The 17907-nt window shown below is 38.3% G+C and overlaps 1 protein-coding gene across 16 annotated transcripts in view; it reads right to left on the minus strand.

Moving 5' to 3' along the window:
- TTLL7 (tubulin tyrosine ligase like 7) overlaps nt 1–17907 on the minus strand; it is a 78722-nt gene that overhangs the window by 53479 nt on the left and 7336 nt on the right. For 14 of the 16 annotated variants that reach the window (XR_010611437.1, XM_065673687.1, XM_065673685.1 and 11 more), the window contains one exon: nt 16576–16697. The exons of 1 other annotated variant lie outside the window; for it this stretch is intronic. The gene's annotated coding sequence lies outside the window, so the exon portion shown is untranslated. Of the gene's footprint in view, nt 1–16575; nt 16698–17461; nt 17619–17907 lie in introns of all 16 variants that reach the window. One more of the 16 variants, XM_065673690.1, reaches the window with a different exon arrangement.

Genomic DNA, 17907 nt, shown 5'->3' on the forward strand with positions numbered 1-17907 from the left:
GATCTGTTTGCAAAAGTTATTTAAAATAGCTTTAGATAAAGCACAAGGATTTTTTTCTGCTATAAATAGCAGAAAATTACAGTAAAGTCAAAGTCAGCCATGACATGATGTTAGCATATTTGGCAACAAAATTGGACAAGATGTGCATTAGCAAAATTACCAAAATTACTTATAAATCCTCATTTTTCATTTGCATGTTTGCGTGTGTGTACAGACATGTCAGAGACAGATACAATTCTATTGTAGACAAGCCACCCTCTAAGTAAGAAAATACAAAAGCAGACACCTTCACTTGCAAGATCTTATCTCCTTTGAAGACAGAAGCTTACCTTTATCAGTCCATTAATACAAAAGGATAAAAAGAACATATATGGTTGTTTGTGACTGTCCTTAATGTACAAGGGACCAAATTTGACTTTGTAATGAGACAACCCTAAATATCCCTCATACCCATTTAGTGGAGTGCCACAAATTAAAACTTAACGCTGTGTACTTATCCAGAAGGTAGGAATGGGAGATGTTTTATACACAGTGTTCCACACCATGGCAGTAACACCCAGCCATACCTACTTACAACACACTTTGCTGAACCAGAACTGGCTAAGAAAAATCACCTCAGACTGAACTTCAACTGGCTGGTCATTTTTACATTTTAATGTTTCAGATGCCATCATCTGAGAAGGTGGCCTGAAGTCCCCTTGCACACTGGCCTACTAAAAATAAACAGAGATGGGAAAGCAAAGCATTTATCCTCCTGAAAACCAATGTGAAGGAAAAGGAGTGCTGGGCACAGTGACTCACTGAATATTGCACATTATCTGCTTCTCAAGCTAAGAATACCACCAGAGTACAAGACGTGTTTATTTCCTGGGAATAATACTGAAGTACATCTGTTACCTAATTAAGGAGTTTTATGCACATACTCAACGACTAGCAGTTGTTCCTCCCTTGTCCTGGCTAAAAACTTTTAACAAACTTGGAAGAATATGAAGGCAACTAGTATTTCCCTGTGAGAATGCCATCCCTTTCTAATACAGCATGATTTACAAGCTATGATGTGGGAATAAAAAACAAGCAGCTCAGAGTTTTCATTCAGGTTATAATCACAGAAAAAAAATACCTGCCCAAAACTACCAGAACATATTCTGAAGGTGGACCAAAAAGCTCCAAACTGCACTACTCTACATTGTTGTATTACTGTTTTTCTTTATACAGAAACTCTTCTACTCTTTTGAGAAGAACACTCTTTAGGATTTAAATAGAAAGCACCAATACTCAAGGTCCATGACTTTCAACTAGTCAACTTTTTAGCACGAGTACATTAGTTGATGGCAAAGATTTATGGTCACCTTTAGAGTATTATAAGGGCACTTAGTAATTTGGCCATATGAAAAACAAAGTAACTGGACTAACTCTCAAGAAAATCTCTGCAAACTGTTCATTGAAGTAACTCTTCTTGACAAGATTATGGATGACAACTTTTATCATGCCAGCAGAAGCATGCACTCCTCTAATGATGTTAAAGCTCATTTCAAAGACACATGCTGTAATAAATTGTCAAATAAAAGTCTAATAGTCAAAGCCTGATTTAAACTGAAGTCTTCAAGACAAAACGGGTTACAACTGTACTCTGTATTCAAGCTTTCTCTTGGATTTTGACTTTCCACAAGCACTTATACCAGTAAACTATATTCTGCCTTAAGCTTGTATATACTAATTCAAAATTGCTTTACAAGTGCTTCATTTAAGTCACCCACCTCCAACCAACCATTTCACTGAATACCAAAGCACCAGCAGTTCTAAATTAGTAATTTTCCAAAATATTTTACATAGGATGCAGTCCTTTCCTTTGTTCCTACTGGAAATACCTTCTTTCCAAAGGGCAAATATAAGTGCAATGAAAATGCAGTCTCAGCTTTCCTTCCCACCATGTCAAGTGACAGATAAGAGGTACAGCATCTCCTCTGGGGAAACACATTACCCAAGCGCTAGCTATGAGTTGCAGGCTAAGCCATGGGAGCAGCAGACTTGCTCCTGCTTTGACCTCCCTGCTTTTTATGTCCCCAGTGAAGTGCTATGAGAAGCTGCAATTCTGCAGCAAGAAAACCTAAGATCAGCCTACTGAGGAAGCTGAATTCCTCACAAGTAATTTGCAACTGTTCCTCAGACTACACTTTAGAAAAGCAGTTCTCTTAACTGGACAAATGGGTCACCTGCGAGAGACAGGAATACATCTTCAAGAGCAATAAATGAACGGCTGTTGTTGAAGGGAGGAGGGAGCTGAACGGAGAGGACTGCACACTGACAAAGCATTGAGATACAACACTGCAATGCCATGGGCCCTGACAGCCAGGAGCTCCCACACATCTTTCCTCTTTTTCACTTCTCCATAGCAGAGATCACCCTGGAATTACTTCATTCTCTGACCCAGGTCCTCCCCAGGCACCTTTTTCTAGCTCACATCTTGATTTGTTATCATTGCTGCTTTGTGGGCAGCCTCTGCCACCTCCTCAGAATTTTCAGTCACAGGGCAAAGCTTATTGCAGGACTCACCAGATCACACAATGATGGTTTTTACTTATAAAGTAAGCATAACCTATAACCTGCATTCAGCTACAACAGTGTAGATGCATATCCTTCTAGTGACCTACCTGAAAGACCTGTCTCAAAGGGACGGCTTTAAAAACATGGAAGAAAGTACTCTATTTCCAAATTGGGACTGACAGAACTTGCTTAACCTTGGCAAGTCAGCTATTGGGAATCTCTGAATTCACTCTCACACAGAAAAAAGGATCACAGATCCTGCTGTATACACCATTTCCCTCCTGAAATGATGATAAACACAAATTGGTGAAAGTTTGTTACTCACCCACACTGACTCCAGGGTGGCTGAAAAAAGAGGTTAACCTATAAATGGAGAAAGACTTGTGAAGAAGAAACAAATGCACTTTCATCAGGTTTGCACATTCTTAAACAAACAAGCACTTTTATTCAAAGTGTTCTACAGGTGAAAAAAAAGATGAGATGTTATCTTTGCTGTTGCCTGGCAAAGGTGTGAGAGAGCCAGCAAAAGAGATAAACTGCACACAGTCCTGTCCCAAAAAGAAACAGAAGAACACAAAGGAAAAAAAGGGGGCTCTGTTCCTCCAAGGACAGCAAAAGGCACTTCCATCTCTTGCTGGAGCAGGAAGTGCTGCACACAGACAGGGACCGAAGTAGATGCTTGAGTCCATCTAAGAGAAAAGAGTGTGCGGTACAAAAGTGCCTGAACGAAGAACAGGGAACAGTGGTTTCACAGTCAATGGAATGATCCATGTAGTAAAAATTTAAAAATTGAGAGTATTTTCTGCTGCTCCACAAATGAGGTGTATGGTAAAGGGTCAGTATATTGCCTCAAAAATATTCTTCTGGCCTAGATTATAAAGAAGTATTTTTGAACAAATCCCTCTATGTTATTTGCTCCATGCTGCTCACAAGTGACCTCTGCACTTCATAATCCTTCACTGTACCTCCTGATGCAGTGTGGAGCTGAGAAGGTTGGTTTTAATCTCTAAATAGGAATTGCCTGCCATCAGACCATCGTTGTGTGTGTGTCCCCCAAAGAGTAAACATCCCAGAGAAAAAGGTTGAATCAATCAGATCAAAATAGAGCTGGGGGAGTCAAATTCAAGCTTAAAATAAAGGGATGCAACATAAGAACCTATTCCAAAGAACACTCAAATCAATGAGGTTCTTCAAGCTAACTTGGATCATACAGTAACTATGAAACCATTACCATGTACCTTAAAAAAAGACCAGATTGCATATGCATATTTAAAATAGATTTAAACTAATAGAATTAAGAATTAAGAAAGGTACAATCACCTACTATCAAAATGTTTCATTTCCAAAGCAAGAGACAACACTGTATATCACTCAATGCAATGTTTTCAATGTTTTCTTCCTCCGGTATAGCTGTTGCGATGCTACTGGTGACCATGAGCTATGCATGTGCTTAATTTTACATACCAGAATTCATGATCCAATGCCATGGCACGTATGACATGGACAACTAACATTTCTTAAGTGTTTTTCTATTTACGTAGGTGAAATGCTACAAAAAATAGATAGTTTCATTTTCATTTGCTGCATTCTCTGTACACAGGTGATTACTCACCAACAGTGGAATATTTTAGAACAGATTTTAAAACCAGCAGACAGCTTTCCTCTGAGCCCATTAGTGCAATTTACTCAGTGCTGTCAAAATTCTCTGGAAATGCACTGTAGCTGGGAAGAAATCCACAAAGCTCCTGACATAAGGAGCTTTCACTCTGAAATGGAGACACACTGAAGATACAGTTACAGAACTTGGCCCATGTCCCTAGGAAGGGAGGACAGCATCACAGCACTGTAATCCCCACTACCAAGTTAGCTGGAAAACTAAAATAACAAAAATTTCACAGAAGCATGAAAAAGAGCAGAGTGAAAGTAGTCTTCACTTGAGCGCACTTGACTTAGTGAACATCTGAGTTCTGTTTTGTTCAATCTCACCCAGTTAAGTTTTTTGCTCCCTTAGGTCTTAGAGTGTGAAAAACTGGATACACAGTAGTCAGGTGTCTGTTATTTTTTACAGTTATACGAACTATAATCTCCTGGTGGTCTGGGATTAAGCTATAAATACAGATTCAGAATGAGATTAAGATGTCAACAAAAATTATAATAGAGAAAACTGCCTTTTTCAGTACCACCTCAAATGGCAAGGTAATAGCAATTCACAGTAATTGAACTGCAGAATTAAAAGTCTTATACTCTTTCACATCCTTTTTTTTTTTTTACGTCTTGACAAAACGTATGTTGATGTGTTCCTGCTACGAGCAAACACAGCCAAGCAGTTTTATTTTAACAATTTGGTAACAAGTTCTCATCCCTCTAGAGAAATTCTAACTACAAAAAACAATCCTCATGTTGAGGCTCAATGTGTCAAAGCGATAAGCTTGTTTTTAAAAGGCTGTCTGTCAGAGGGCTTAAAAATGCATATGCATTATGGTTTGGTTCAAAATATTCTGAAGTCAAATGAAATCTATTAATTTCAACACCCTTTGCTCTCACCATCAGATGAGATGTCTATTCAGCAGTTCTTACAGATAAAGCGAATGTACTGAGTTCTCAGAGGCTTGATTTGCTAAATGGACAAGCTTGCTACAAGCTACACAAGAATACAAACAGCATGACTTATACAACCCTTTTTTGAATCACGCAGTTCTGTTAAACAATTCTCTGAAGTAGATCATTCATATGGCCAGCATTTCTAAAACTTCCAAAATTTCTTTGAGCTACCAAACTACCAAAACAACCAAACCAAGCTACGGTAACAGCACGCTACCTCTGAATCCATAACTTACAGTTACTTTAGTGAGCATTTAACCATACAACTGCCATTTCCTATTCAAGATCCCAATCAGTAAAGTCCCTAGAATCAGTCTTTGCCTTCTGCAACACAGCTTATACAATAAACTTAATTTTACAAAGCCTATTTCGTAATACTGAAAGCATAAACTATCCTGACCCTTCCAGTCTACCTGCAAAACAGAGTCTGCATCACAGTTGAGAACCTGCATCTCTTCCTGGAGAACACAGAAGGTACTATGAAATGGTAAGTATATATCCCTGATTCAGAAAACAGGAAAGGTATCAGAAGCTGTTAAGGTGGTGGAAGTGTCACAACATAAGGAGTTTCATAGGAATTAATCATTTCATACTCTGGGCACAGAAGCAATTTGTTTCATTTCAGTGTTGTCTTGAAACACTATTGCTTCTTTCTCTATTCATCTATTTTCCAAAATTGCAAATCCTTGGCCAAGTTTAAATCAATGACAAAGCTTTCAAAGCTAAAGATTGATTTTCTCCTTAAAAAATGACCTCCAACGTGTCTTTCATAGCAGAGCACACAACGTGACTATCTGTTGGCTCATTCTCACCCTTCAAAAGCCCTTTCTAATGTGATAACATATTTTAGACTGTTAGCAAATTGAGTACTATAGTTTCATAGCTATGTTCTGAATGTTGAAAGAGAGCCATCAAAGAAAGCGAGACAGAATTAGACTACAATAAAAAGGACAATGCTTGAACCTTTTTATTGTCCAGTAAAACAGAGGAAATATATTCACTGACAAGACAAAGAATCTGTGTGATGTACAAATCAATAATTCATACATAAAATACAGGGAACTTTTTAATAAACATCTTTTTTACATTCACAGTTGGAAGGAAAAATATTGACAAAATAGCTCAAACAACCCAAAGTGTAACCATGTTTTTACACAGTAAAATCTTAATTTCAGAAAACAGGTATCTGCATCACACCCTGCTAAAGAAATATCTACTTTAATGCTCTATTCTCAGCAATAGACATAGATAACGCATAGGTGTCATACTACTGTTTACCACTTCAGTAAGTGTTGATAGCACCATAAGTCTGTCAGCAAGACAGCATTTCACTAACTCTAGAACAGAAAGTATTCCCAGACCCTGATCATGATAAGTTCGACTGAACACTGCTGAACAAAAACCCATTTCTACCTACCGCAGCAACCCCAACAACTATTCCACCTTCATTTAAAATAGCACTGGAGCGACCTAGGCATTTTCAGCCTAGAAACATACACTATGTTAGAGTGCATTGGCCACATCAGCTCTTCAAGTGACAGCTGAGTGACATGATACCTACCACCCACAGGAAGGCTGGGCCCCTGTCACTTCACATGAAGCACTCCCTTTAAAACGAACAGCTGAAGGACCCTTGTTTGATTTATCTTGAGGATCATGACTGTAGGAAGCCATGCTGACTGCCCAACTGCCACACACTGAGAGGCAAAGCTCTTTGTGGTGAGGCAGCCATGGCTGCTAATGAGAGAAACTGCGTTGGTAACATGCCGTAATGATTATGTGTAACAGCAGTATTGAAGTCTGACATTAACAGTGTGGGTTTGGTAGGGGAAAAGGTAAACAAGGGAGAGTTAGGAGAGGAACTGAGTTGTGGCACCTGTAGGAACATGTCTGCTCTGCTTTTCGACATTGCAAAGTGTGCTGTCCATGCTCTTCACTACAAGCATGTCAACATACACCAACATGTATCACAGGGTGTTTTAAGTTGTGCACAGCACACACTAATCACTGCTGGAATTAAACTATTTCTTTCTTTTTCTATCATTCACTTCCCAAAATATCTATTTCTCTAGCAACAGCTAGAGATCTTAGGGATTTACAAGACTGGACGTTATCAGCATAGTAGTCCTAGCATAACAAAAAAAGCACTAATCCTTCAGTGAAGCTAATGTATTTGCAATGATTCATGGTATCATAAACAGCCCTTAGGGGAAGATTTGCCAAGGACCTTGGGGAAGGAAAAAAAAACTACACACACACACACAAACAAAAAAAAAAAAAACCCCACATTAAAAATAGGCTGTCTTTAGAAGGTTACCCTCAAACATCAAATTCTCCCCCTCCTTGCTTCAAGTTGATGGCATTGACTTGTTATGAAAACAGCATCAAGTTCAGAGACAAAAGAACACAAACACAGTTAAAAAAATTTCTACAGACCTCTGTGTATTGCAAGAGCTACACCTTCGCCCCACATGAAGTCTGCCCCATTCCATCTTATATTTTACAGGCCTACAATGAATAGATCTATTTCAGCATCTCTAGACATGGACTGCAGTCACCACACACAGCCCACGAGGACTCTGATTGAGGATTACATCATCCTAATTCACATGCTGCCACATAACAATCTTTCCTAGTTTAGCAACAAGGATGACACTCCCACAGCAGCCTGAAATACAAATTGGCAGACATCAGCCTGCAGTTTCAGCACCTGATGTGCAAACATTAAACAAAAATCAGGCCTTGAATAACCTACCAAGTACACTCTCAAGAAACATCTATTCAAAACCTTCTTGACCACATAAGTACAAGAAAGGTGCTCTTACACGATCACTGAATTGTTTATCCTATTACACTGACACTTCCAACTATGGATCAAATTGCTCAGCTCAACTGGGAATACTCACAGGCTTATATGAGGGTTGGTAGACCTGTCAAATTTTAATGACTGTGCCATATACTTCTACTCCATAAAGAATAAATGACAGTCAGAAATATTCACAGTTGGCCTTAGCTGACCAAGACTACTGCAACCAACACTCAGTACTACTACTATTTCACAAACAGCTGCTAAAGCCAGCCAGAAACTCCAGCAGCTACCAGACATTTCAGTAAAAACATGCTTTCCTCCCCACAACTTAGTATTTGGGGCTCAGTGGGGTACCACTGACTTGAAAACTATTTTTCAAATGAAAACAGGAGAATATCAGCAGTTTCAAAGGGATGCGAGTCCTCAAAGCTTCTCTAACTGGAATTGACCCGATTTATAAAAAAATCCTTTCAAAGGCTGGACTGGTTCCAACCCCTCTATGTCATGCTATTTTTATCCATTGCAGGGGATCTAAATGGAGTCACTACCCTCATCAGCAATGAGATGAAACTCCAGCATCCTACTGCAGGAATATTTTTGTGTATTTACTGCTCACTTGTATAGAAATAAAGCATGTAATCAGAAAGCCTAGAAAAATAACATGACTCCAAATGGAATACTTTGAATACCAGACAAAAAAAAACTTACATGCATCAGACTTTAGACACACTGGCTTTAATTTTTACTTAGAAGAACAAAGCATGAAATTTTCCAGGATATGCTTGAACTCATAGGATCAGAATAATGTACCTTCTGAATGATGGGTACAGCATTACTGATGTAACCCCGTACTACTGAACAGTTCATTTACTGAGTAATCATACACTGCCTCTAAGCTACAGATACCATACTGACAATGACATCGTGGCTTTAATGTAGTTTAAAATAACTCCAACATCTGAGGAGATAACTTCCCTAAGCGTGCCTATTTGCCTTCATGACTTTAATCACAGCAGCAGCACAGTTCCAAGTATGGAACAATATCACAGTCAGTCCTGTCCTCATCCATCTTGATCAATTCCCAAAAAGCAACACTTAAAAGCAATTGGCTCTGGACTGTGTGTTTGTGTTCATTTTGTTTCGGTTTTTTTTAAAGTCATTGTGTGTTAGTTAAGAGCTACACTTGAGAAATGTACTGAAATAAAAGTCCTCAGCCAGAGGCCAGAGCAGTGGTATATTCAGTTCATTGAGCAGGGTTCTATTTGGTTTTTCATTGCTTTAATTTTATACTTTTCAAAGGTGCATTCTCAATGAAGCAGAAGGGCATAAAGTTATGAAGCCAGCATGTACATGACTATAAAGTTAACTGGTTTTCAAATGTTCAAAAGAAAGAAATACATTAATTTCTGATTATGTTATAGCAACAAATGCCACCCCCACCCACCCCCCAAAATAAAACATGACTGAGAACTGATCCACACACTCTTTTTTTTTTTTTAATAACCATATCATCTTAGGCTGAAAATTACAATGTTTATTGTTTTGTGCATCTGACTCTAAAATATATCACACCCTTCATACTACAGAAGAATTTTTTTGCAGCCCTGGCTGAGGAAAACAAATGCACCAACCTGAGCAAAATGCATTTTTAAATACAAAGGTATGGAAAAGTTACAACACACCTAATAACCAGAAGAATAAATCTTTCAGCAAATGTTTATTGCAGTGTTAGTACAAATGAGAATGAAGAAAACCACTGAGAAATCAAAAGAGAAAGAAAAAGAGAATAAACTGGGATTCATAGCTGACTATTGATCCAGGACTCCGCATATCATTTCACAAATATGAAACTTCTTCCCAAATTTTATGCTCTTTTGATTGCTCACAGGAAGAAAGAGCTTTTTCCAGGAAATTTCCCAGTTCCATCATTCAGAAGAAATGTACACAAAGCACAACATTTATTTCAAGTCAATAATGTAAATGAGATCAAGCCATGTGTAACAGAATCTTCTCCGTAGTCCAGAGAGGTAAATATAGACATTTCTATGGACTTTTGTGGACTTTGTCTCAAAGCGTTTCAGTTCCAGAACAGCCCTGCTGGTGGCACAATTCAGGAATATAATGAAGACAGACCCATTCGGGAACAAGACTAAGCCACATCTCATCCAGGTCCAAACTACAGTTCATTTAAATCAAACACCACAGTAGAGATTACAACTAAAAACAACTGAGTTGCCTCTGAATTTCTCTCTTTCTTGAAAATATTACAAGTTTCAAGTTATCACTTTCAGAATTGCTTGGCTGGCTAGAGGCAGTGCTTCATATTTCATAGCTCATGTAGGATTCACAGGTTCAGAAACAGGGATTACTGTGCAGGTAATATATAGATATAATGCTACAGAAAAGGGTTCATGCTGTCCTTCAGAAGTTGGGTTTTTTTTCTTTCTGGCTAATGGATCACGATTTACTGCATTCAGAAGATGCTCCTGAATCTATCCATTGTAAGATAAAATAAATTGTGAGCTCAAGGATGGATGAGAAAGAGCACAGACAAAGAGTAAAAAACAAAGAACTCATTCCAAAATACAGAATGCATAAGCATTCAAACTGAAGGTAATGTATTTCAATTAACATAGTCTGCAACAAAGAACAACTTGGGGGGGGGGGGGGGGGGTGCATGAAAAAGCAAACACACAAACCAAACACACACTTTGCAGCAGCATGTGGCAGGATGATACACCAAATTCTTCTGCATACAAATTACTGATAAGAGTGCAAAATGTTTATTTATCACGGATTTAACCGACAAGATTACATACTGCAGAATAAACAGTCATACCAAGACCTCCCACTGGCACGGAAACAGATTTAAAATAATTTTGCAGTAGAAGGAGCAAAATGGAATCACTTACCATTAGTGTTGCGTTGCTGAAACTATCTGAAGAGTCAGCCCTCTGGAAACAAATTTTTCTATTGATAATTGACAGCTGATACAGTTTCAGGCAGTGGTGGTACACCAGGGAAAGACATGCTGCAGAAGCATTTCCTTCTCATTTAGCCTATCCCTTGCTCGGTTTAGATTTCTTTCTTAACCCTTTCTAGGTGTTTTTTCCCTGTGCTTTCGTTGAAAAGAGAAAAGCATGATATATATTATAAGAAAAGAATGCATTATTTCCCACTTTACTTGGAGTGTGACAAGAGCCGTGGGAAGAAAGTCAGTAGGATTTAGTCATAACAATAAGCTGAAGAGAAGTAAAATCTAAAAACAGAAAATGACTCAGTGACTGGGAAGGAGTTATACCACAGACATGAGGTACTGTAACAAGAACACTGATTTCTTCAAATGTAGAACGAAGAGGTCAAGACCACAATTACATCAAATAGCAGCAGAGAAGTAAACTAAAGAAGATGAATAGTTCAAAATTTGCTATAAGAAAACTGGTTAGGATTCCCTTCCAGCATTGGACCACTGGGACTGAGGCTTACAAATCAACCCTTTTTGGTTTCAGTGAGGCCAGCGTTACAACCTTATAAAGCAATCTTTAAACCAAATGAAATCTGAAGTTAAGTGATAGAGAAACATTACTTCCTTTCCTGGGATAACAATTTCTGTAGTATTCTGAAGCCATTCACATCGCTTAATTTGGCCAATTTACATCAATGAGAATTTTTTTCTGACATCATTTCACGTAACTTTTCTTTGTCACACTATTTTTCTTCCTTGTGCAGAAAAGATTGGTCTGACCTGAAAGCTCAGACCATTTTAATAAGGGTGGACTATGGACCATGAATGCCATCAGATAATAAAAATTAGGAAAATTATTTTGTTCAAATGGGTTATTTCTCCTCACAGAAAAAAGAAAGGGGGCAGGGACAACAAAGAAGGAAACTCTAGACAAATCAACTGCACTCCATTATGTCAGTTTTATAGCAGTTAGGCCCACTGCATTCCCAGGTAAGACCAACTACACCACTACTGTCACACCTGTTCTACAAAGTATTGTGGAGAGCCAGATCCTAGTAATATGGAGAAGGATATATTCACATAAACCTTTTGTAGTCCTATTAACTGTAGCACAATCCTTCTAGAATCATATACAGGTAGAATGAAGGTGGGAGCTGAATGTGCAAAGACTACAACATACTTAAAAGTCATTTCTTTACTTCCTCACCGTTAATTTGTAAGGGTTGTAAGATTGTAAGAGTAGATGATTTCTCTGAACCACAGATAATGTCTCTCTTGCTTACCCATTCAAATGAAACAGAAAATCAAACAGATCTGCATATTTGCACCATAAGCACAAAGAACTAAGGTTCTGAGAATTCAATAGCTCTATCAACAGTTTGTTGCCATTTTCCCCAGTCCATATGAAGTATGGTTCTCCCTTTCACACAAATCAGTACAATGAAATCCCACAGACAACATTGCAAGCACATTTATTCCTCGAATAGAAAGACATAACAATGGATTCATCTGTACAAATGTAGACCCTTAAAATTCAGATTTTTGAGCTAGTTTCTCTGGGCTGCCTTCACAGACAGCCTACATATAATCACTGTAGGCAGCTTCAGGTATCTAGATTATAGATGTATAAACCCTGGTGAGATGAATCCCAAGTTGCTCAGCATGACTCGCACTACTTAAAATAGATAACAAACAATAAAAACCACTAAGGATGAATGCCTCTACTCCATGATCAGACAGGTACATCTTCCAAAATTGAAGAAACTATTAATTCAAGGACTTTGAAACAGGGTGGGCATTATAGAAGAAAATTCAGTGCAACCAACTGAGACACAGTTGCCTGTGGAAGCATAGAACTGGGAGTGAAACGTGGACATCTATCCTGAAGTCTCTTCCCACAGACAACTTTTCCCCATGGCTCCTCATACTCTCTCAGTTCCAATTTTCTTACATCCAGCTGTTGCAGAGAGTCAGCCTCAACTGGACCATTAATCTATTGTCCTCAAACAGCTGGAACAGCATTCCACATGCATGTCCCATAACTGACAGAGTTACTTCTTTTTTAGTTATCAATGAACTAAATGGCATGCTATCTGCCTCAGACATTGCCAAACACCCACTGAGAAAAATGTCTTTATTTTAATTTCTTACAAATTTTATTTCATTTTCTCAGAAAATCAAAGACTTGCTTCTTATATATGTTTGTATTTCTGAGTGTTGCTTTAGGCAGAAAGGCCACAATGTCTTTCCTTTCCTCTTCATATCTAGAGGCAACGGAGGAAACTAATAAATAGACTTTTTTAAGCAACTGCTTGGGGTCATTAACTGCATCATTCTAAGCTGCTGTCCAGAATTTCAATCTAACTCTGCACTGTTCCTTTACTTCTATTTCTTCACTTGTGGATGCCACTCTGGGTCTACCTCATCATGCAGTCACTCTTCATTTTACTTACTGAAACTATCCTCTCCATCCCCAGAAACATTCTTTTCAGTATATGCTTCTATTTTCCATATTTTAAATGGTACAAAATGTACCAAAGTCAGTTCTCACATCACTCTTGTTCATTTTTAAGCAAGAAATTCTTTTATTCAACTTAACGTTAATGCTCACTAGTAATTTTTAGTCTCTCAAAGACTTCAAGTTGACATAAAGATAAGAAGTTAGGATAATATTATATCCCTTTAAAAAGCCACGTGAAATAAAACGCAGCAAAAGAGGGTGGTTTTTTCCTGAGTGAATAAATTGCACATCTCTCAGATCAATTCCATCAATAATTCATATGAAGTGTTTTAGCACATTTCTCCCACCCCCCACACTACCAAGATAAGCTTGAAAGATTAAAACAATATAACAAATTCACAGAAATTTCAAGTTTATGGAACACTAAACACAACAACCACCCATAAAATCAAAGAAAATAGAAGACTTCCATCACATAGCTCTATTCTGTATTTCTCAAGGAAAGTCCATTCAGAGCAAGCAATTTCCCCATCAAATCTGAGTCTTCTGCCCTGTCAGTCCACTTTTTTGTGCTCATAAATAGCATCTAGATCTGTGCCTCTTCACCTGCATGAATTCAGTATTAAGCATCTGATTTCATTTTTTCATGCTATACTCCAGTACTTCCACTGCACCCTGTAGGGATAGTACTGTGCTGGTTTTCAAGCACTAAAAATAAAACAAACACATGTCAACCCAAGGACAAAGTTGGAAGGAAACATACTTTAATGTAACCAAAGAAGAATATATTTAGCATTTTGCTACTAAGCAAGGATTAAAATAAACTTGTCAACACATTGCTGTACCTAACTGTGAAGCCCACACCCCACTCAATTCTTTCTGTGGCATTTATTATATATGAAAAGCAGATTTAGTCTTTATTTCTTCTTCAGAGTGACTGTTAGTACTCCTTTTCTCCCGCTGGCCAGAAGGGGCTTCTGAACTGCTGCGTCAAGCACTTCCATCCTTTTAGGCAGTCATTTTTTTCTATCAATTAACAGTAATGTAGCCATCTAAGGTGCATTTGAGCAATGGTGCATATTATACTTCAATCTGGAATCCTTCCAAAACCCAATACAAGCGTAAGTGGGAACTGGCATGCCTCTCACTCCACAAAAAGGAAAGTGAAAAATGAGTCCTAAATCATAATATTTCCTTTTGTATTTCTTTCATTATTATTCTTAATTTGGGCTTTCCATAAAGCAGCACTGGTTTTGCGTCCTCAGTGAAGAATGCTTATTAAAAAATCCTACGATTATATTCCCTAAATATTCCCTTTGAAGCAAAGATATTTTTTAAATGAATACCTATTTTTTAACATTCAAAACTATTTGAACTTCTATTTATAACACTGGGAGAAGAAACACAGTAACTGTATGCATAGGTCTTCATTTTGGAGATCCTGTGTTCTGATTAAAACTGATATTGAAGGCAAGAACCATGATGCCTGCTTTGTTTAGTCCTTTAAGACACAAAGCCAAAAATTTATTCTGTAATGTTAGAGCTTGTTTCCTGGCCTATGAAATTCAAGGCAAGAGCAAAAATGCTGATAAATGAGTATAAATTACTGAGGTAGTAATTCAAAACTAGTTTGCACAGCTGTATGAACGCTTAAGAGAGAAGGCTAGAAAGAACATTGGGAACAAGCAAAAAGCTAAGACTTAAACCTCTGCAGAACCTATAGTTTCCCACATTTACCACCAGGAAGAAGAGTATCCAGTAGACCGAGGCACTCCTGGTCTGGAATTGCTTCTGGCTCCAAGACGGGTGCTACTGTGGAACAGGATTTGTTCTAATACCCAACAGATTTAGAGATTGACAATGTTTTTAATCCCATATCCATTCTCAATTACAGATTATTTTCTTAGCCATCAGTGTAGTAGGCATCAACGAATTCCATTATGAAATTAAAATACATTAGTATTTTAAATATTAATGTTTAAAAGGTTCATTGGTTCCAGTAAACTTTAGAGGAAGCTTGTAATGTCTGTGAAAGGAGTAGTTGCAAAGTACCATTCTGGTTTTAGATAAGCATTAATGGAGCTCTAAAGAGCTTCCTTGTGCTTAATAAGGGCCATTTGAATCCTACTGCCAGAAGTCAAACAGCACCAATTAACTTCCTAGGCATGTAGAAAATAAAAGTGAATCCAAGGCTAAACAATCTAAAGCTCACATGGGAAAAACAAAATCCAGCTAATATCCTCCAATGTATACTCTGGTATTTACAATCCATTTTCTTAACTTTGACAGTTTATATACACCCTTCAAAATAAAAAGAACTCCCACTATCTTCATACAGACTCTAGCCCTCTTGTAGGAAAATACAACTATTCCCTCCCCCCTCTCATTAGAGAGTCACTGTGTCAGCTCTGGATGACGGAAATACCTCATCACAAACTAAAAGACTGACAAGCATTCATCTTTTTCTTCAGGGACTGATACAAAGCCTGTCTATACAATTCAGTGTCTTTATGATTTAGGATTGGCCAAAAAGTCACGACACTCCAAGGCAGTAATAGCACTCTAAATTTTCTCATCTAAATTTTCTTGGTTTTCTACGGATTTCCATTTTAAAACTGTGTCCTCAATTTGTATGAGATATCTGCAAGTATCTATTAAAAGCAAAAATACTCCTTAATACCACATTAAAACATAGCAAAGAGAAAATAAATAAATAAATCCAGAACATTAGAAGATGTGGAAATTCAGGAAATTCAAGAAATGACTCATTTGCCATATGTATCCTAGAGAGATTTTTAAAACTTATAACACATATCCACAGATGGAGATTTGAATCAAGAAATCTTTCAAGTCTTTCATGACGCTGACAATTTAGAGCAAGCATAATCAGCAGTCAGCATTACTCTGCCACATTTCACCTTCAAAAATATATTTATGGCTTTCATTATCAACATACAGAAGCATATAGATCTTAGAAAAAAAGGATCCTAACTATAGACAAGACTGCAAGATGGTTTAGTGTCTAACTGCTTGTTGACTAATTCATTTTCCAGACCTTCAGACCTGTCCACAGCATAATCTACACTGCTAATTTAACACTGTCGGCTTTGGAAGAGCGTGGGAACAAGCCCTGATTTGATTGCAAACCTGAGCCTCAGATTACTAAAATGATTGCTAGATTACTGGAATAATTACCTAATAACTGCTGACAGGTTTGATCTCCCAGACTCTTCTAACTCTCCCAAAGTGGTGGGCAGCTCCCTTCGGAAGTATGCAGAATGTATCCAACCATCACAAATATAGAAAGGGGTGTTTTTCTAAAAAAAAAATTAAAAAATGGAAAAGCTCATGTAATTCGCTGAAACTTTGTAACATTTTTCTTCAGAAAATCTGGCTTCAAATTATACTTCCATATGTCAGTATAGAGATTATATTTACTCACCATGTAAGAAGGTTTTTTACCTTTTTTTTTTTACCCTTTTACTCTTTTTTGACTTGTTTACTCACTAGCATAAAAACTGCTTTTGTCAGTTTCTGTTCAAAGTAGCACTGACACATATCCTATTTCTATTAAAAACTATACCCTAGTACTTAAAACATGGACAAAAGCATTTGCTGATGCCAAGGGACTGTAGCTTTTGAGATACTTTGTGGAATTTGTGAGGGATAACCAATACTCACACAGAAAAGTGCTTTTAGTCTTTCAAATGTGAAAGCAACTGGCATGATTTCTGTAAGTGTTATTTAGATAGGTACTAACACCCTGGTATATAAAATTAATGAGGAATTCAGGCAGGAAAGAATTAAGAGGGGCAGTCCTTGGGTAGCTTAGGGGTTTTTGAGAAGGAATAAAATCTGATTTTGATACTCAAACTGAAAATAGGTATGAAAGGCACAAAAGCAATCACTATATGGGACCTTCAGTCAGTTTCACAGAGTTCAGCAGTGCTACAAATTCAAATTACAGCACCAATTGCTTTTCCCTTTTGCTTACCAATTATGTGTGGTTTCAACAGCAGAAATTCAAAAGATTCCACAGACCACGAGCTTTCAACTAAGCACAGAAAGCACGGGAAGATACCTGACTTGCATCACCAGTGATTTAACTTGCTCTACATTTTAGCCTCCCCTGGGTACCACTGCCAGCAGACGATCCCGTTTTATCCTTAACCGGCTCGGAAGAGACCTGGCCGTACATGCGAAACGACCTGCACAGGTGATGGACTTCACCCGCAAAACTGGGGGGGCAAAGGGGAAGGTGTTAGGGTACATTAATACCTTTACACTCGAAACGGCTCCTTACGCCTCACACTGCGACACGCTCGCAGTTACCCTCCCCTCCCGACACGAGGGCTGCCCGCTGTAAGCAGGACACCCCGGTACAGGGCCGGGGCCCGGCTCCGCAGGCAGCACTTAGCCGTGCACCCGAGCAGCAGTGGGGTGCTCCCGTCCCAGCGCATCGCCCCCAGCCGAAGACAGACCGGTCTTCGGCACGGCACCCCGCGGCCGCGCTGCCCGCTCCCCGGC

The sequence above is a fragment of the Lathamus discolor genome, chromosome 3 (genome assembly GCF_037157495.1).
Source record: "Lathamus discolor isolate bLatDis1 chromosome 3, bLatDis1.hap1, whole genome shotgun sequence".
Lineage (NCBI taxonomy): Eukaryota > Metazoa > Chordata > Aves > Psittaciformes > Psittacidae > Lathamus > Lathamus discolor.